This window comes from Streptopelia decaocto (assembly GCF_964273445.1).
Source record: "Streptopelia decaocto genome assembly, contig: HAP1_SCAFFOLD_30, whole genome shotgun sequence".
Lineage (NCBI taxonomy): Eukaryota > Metazoa > Chordata > Aves > Columbiformes > Columbidae > Streptopelia > Streptopelia decaocto.
In genome coordinates, this window is record NW_028116159.1 from 2,170,661 (window position 1) to 2,175,225 (window position 4,565).

The window sequence follows — 4,565 nt, forward strand, 5'->3', positions numbered from 1 at the left end:
CTTCGCGAGAATGTCCAAAGTTTCAGTGGGATTTCCAAAATGTTGAAAGGAACTCGAAACATGTCAGCCTTGGCTTTAAGAATCTCTCCCGGACTTTGAGAGATTTGGACGTGAAAGGGTACCAATCTTGTCGGGGATCGGGAACCCTTCGCGACAATGTCCAAAGTTTCAGCGGGATTTCCAAAATGTTGAAAGGAACTCGAAACATGTCAACCTTGGTTTTGAGAATCTCTCCCGGAGTTTGAGAGATTTGGACGTGAAAGGGTACCAATCTTGTCGGGGATTGGGAACCCTTCGCGAGAATGTCCAAAGTTTCAGCGGGATTTCCAAAATGTTGAAAGGAACTCGAAACATGTCAACCTTGGTTTTGAGAATCTCTCCCGGAGTTTGAGAGATTTGGACGTGAAAGGGTACCAATCTTGTGGGAGATTGGGAACCCTTCGCCAGAATGTCCAAAGTTTCAGCGGGATTTCCAAAATGTTGAAAGGAACTCGAAACATGTGAACCTTGGTTTTGAGAATCTCTCCCGGACTTTGAGAGATTTGGACGTGAAAGGGTACCAATCTTGTCGGGGATTGGGAACCCTTCGCGAGAATGTCCAAAGTTTCAGCGGGATTTCCAAAATGTTGAAAGGAACTCGAAACATGTCAGCCTTGGCTTTGAGAATCTCTCCCGGAGTTTGAGAGATTTGGACGTGAAAGGGTACCAATCTTGTCGGGGATTGGGAACCCTTCGCCAGAATGTCCAAAGTTTCAGCGGGATTTCCAAAATGTTGAAAGGAACTCGAAACATGTCAACCTTGGTTTTGAGAATCTCTCCCGGACTTTGAGAGATTTGGACGTGGAAGGGTACCAGTCTTGTCGGGGATTGGGAACCCTTCGCGAGAATGTCCAAAGTTTCAGCGGGATTTCCAAAATGTTGAAAGGAACTCGAAACATGTCAACCTTGGTTTTGAGAATCTCTCCCGGAGTTTAAGAGATTTGGACGTGGAACGGTACCAATCTTGTCGGGGATTAGGAACCCTTCGCGAGAATGTCCAAAGTTTCAGCGGGATTTCCAAAATGTTGAAAGGAACTCGAAACGTGTCAACCTTGGTTTTGAGAATCTCTCCCGGAGTTTGAGAGATTTGGACGTGAAAGGGTACCAATCTTGTCGGGGATTGGGAACCCTTCGCGAGAATGTCCAAAGTTTCAGCGGGATTTCCAAAATGTTGAAAGGAACTCGAAACATGTCAGCCTTGGCTTTGAGAATCTCTCACGGACTTTGAGAGATTTGGACGTGAAAGGGTACCAATCTTGTCGGGGATCGGGAACCCTTCGCGACAATGTCCAAAGTTTCAGCGGGATTTCCAAAATGTTGAAAGGAACTCGAAACATGTCAACCTTGGTTTTGAGAATCTCTCCCGGAGTTTGAGAGATTTGGACGTGAAAGGGTACCAATCTTGTCGGGGATTGGGAACCCTTCGCCAGAATGTCCAAAGTTTCAGCGGGATTTCCAAAATGTTGAAAGGAACTCGAAACATGTGAACCTTGGTTTTGCGAATCTCTCCCGGACTTTGAGAGATTTGGACGTGAAAGGGTACCAGTCTTGTCGGGGATTGGGAACCCTTCGCGAGAATGTCCAAAGTTTCAGCGGGATTTCCAAAATGTTGAAAGGAACTCGAAACATGTCAACCTTGGTTTTGAGAATCTCTCCCGGACTTTGAGAGATTTGGACGTGAAAGGGTACCAAACTTGCCGGGGATTGGGAACCCTTCGCGAGAATGTCCAAAGTTTCAGCGGGATTTCCAAAATGTTGAAAGGAACTCGAAACATGTCAAGCTCGGTTTTGAGAATCTTAACCGGAGTTTGAGAGTTTTGCACGTGAAAGGGTACCAAACTTGCCGGGGATTGGGAACCCTTCGCGAGAATGTCCAAAGTTTCAGCGGGATTTCCAAAATGTTGAAAGGAACTCGAAACATGTCAACCTTGGTTTTGAGAATCTCTCCCGGACTTTGAGAGATTTGGACGTGAAAGGGTACCAATCTTGTCGGGGACTGGGAACCCTTCGCCAGAATGTCCAAAGTTTCAGCGGGATTTCCAAAATGTTGAAAGGAACTCGAAACATGTCAACCTTGGTTTTGAGAATCTCTCCCGGAGTTTGAGAGATTTGGACGTGAAAGGGTACCAATCTTGTCGGGGATTGGGAACCCTTCGCGAGAATGTCCAAAGTTTCAGCGGGATTTCCAAAATGTTGAAAGGAACTCGAAACATGTCAACCTTGGTTTTGAGAATCTCTCCCGGAGTTTGAGAGATTTGGACGTGAAAGGGTACCAGTCTTGTCGGGGATTGGGAACCCTTCGCCAGAATGTCCAAAGTTTCAGCGGGATTTCCAAAATGTTGAAAGGAACTCGAAACATGTCAACCTTGGTTTTGAGAATCTCTCCCGGAGTTTGAGAGATTTGGACGTGAAAGGGTACCAATCTTGTCGGGGATTGGGAACCCTTCGCGAGAATGTCCAAAGTTTCAGCGGGATTTCCAAAATGTTGAAAGGAACTCGAAACATGTCAACCTTGGTTTTGAGAATCTCTCCCGGAGTTTGAGAGATTTGGACGTGAAAGGGTACCAGTCTTGTCGGGGATTGGGAACCCTTCGCCAGAATGTCCAAAGTTTCAGCGGGATTTCCAAAATGTTGAAAGGAACTCGAAACATGTCAACCTTGGTTTTGAGAATCTCTCCCGGAGTTTGAGAGATTTGGACGTGAAAGGGTACCAATCTTGTCGGGGACTGGGAACCCTTCGCGAGAATGTCCAAAGTTTCAGCGGGATTTCCAAAATGTTGAAAGGAACTCGAAACATGTCAACCTTGGTTTTGAGAATCTCTCCCGGACTTTGAGAGATTTGGACGTGAAAGGGTACCAATCTTGTCGGGGATTGGGAACCCTTCGCGAGAATGTCCAAAGTTTCAGCGGGATTTCCAAAATGTTGAAAGGAACTCGAAACATGTCAACCTTGGTTTTGAGAATCTCTCCCGGAGTTTGAGAGATTTGGACGTGAAAGGGTACCAATCTTGTCGGGGATTGGGAACCCTTCGCGAGAATGTCCAAAGTTTCAGCGGGATTTCCAAAATGTTGAGAGGAACTCGAAACATGTCAACCTTGGTTTTGAGAATCTCTCCCGGAGTTTGAGAGATTTGGACGTGAAAGGGTACCAATCTTGTCGGGGATTGGGAACCCTTCGCGAGAATGTCCAAAGTTTCAGCGGGATTTCCAAAATGTTGAAAGGAACTCGAAACATGTCAACCTTGGTTTTGAGAATCTCTCCCGGAGTTTGAGAGATTTGGACGTGAAAGGGTACCAATCTTGTCGGGGACTGGGAACCCTTCGCGAGAATGTCCAAAGTTTCAGCGGGATTTCCAAAATGTTGAAAGGAACTCGAAACGTGTCAACCTTGGTTTTGAGAATCTCTCCCGGACTTTGAGAGATTTGGACGTGAAAGGGTACCAATCTTGTCGGGGATTGGGAACCCTTCGCCAGAATGTCCAAAGTTTCAGCGGGATTTCCAAAATGTTGAAAGGAACTCGAAACATGTCAACCTTGGTTTTGAGAATCTCTCCCGGACTTTGAGAGATTTGGACGTGAAAGGGTACCAATCTTGTCGGGGATTGGGAACCCTTCGCGAGAATGTCCAAAGTTTCAGCGGGATTTCCAAAATGTTGAAAGGAACTCGAAACATGTCAACCTTGGTTTTGAGAATCTCTCCCGGAGTTTGAGAGATTTGGACGTGAAAGGGTACCAATCTTGTCGGGGATTGGGAACCCTTCGCGAGAATGTCCAAAGTTTCAGCGGGATTTCCAAAATGTTGAAAGGAACTCGAAACATGTCAACCTTGGTTTTGAGAATCTCTCCCGGAGTTTGAGAGATTTGGACGTGAAAGGGTACCAATCTTGTCGGGGATTGGGAACCCTTCGCCAGAATGTCCAAAGTTTCAGCGGGATTTCCAAAATGTTGAAAGGAACTCGAAACATGTCAACCTTGGTTTTGAGAATCTCTCCCGGAGTTTGAGAGATTTGGACGTGAAAGGGTACCAATCTTGTCGGGGATTGGGAACCCTTCGCGAGAATGTCCAAAGTTTCAGCGGGATTTCCAAAATGTTGAAAGGAACTCGAAACATGTCAACCTTGGTTTTGAGAATCTCTCCCGGACTTTGAGAGATTTGGACGTGGAAGGGTACCAGTCTTGTCGGGGACTGGGAACCCTTCGCGAGAATGTCCAAAGTTTCAGCGGGATTTCCAAAATGTTGAAAGGAACTCGAAACATGTCAACCTTGGTTTTGAGAATCTCTCCCGGAGTTTAAGAGATTTGGACGTGGAACGGTACCAATCTTGTCGGGGATTAGGAACCCTTCGCGAGAATGTCCAAAGTTTCAGCGGGATTTCCAAAATGTTGAAAGGAACTCGAAACGTGTCAACCTTGGTTTTGAGAATCTCTCCCGGAGTTTGAGAGATTTGGACGTGAAAGGGTACCAATCTTGTCGGGGATTGGGAACCCTTCGCGAGAATGTCCAAAGTTTCAGCGGGATTTCCAAA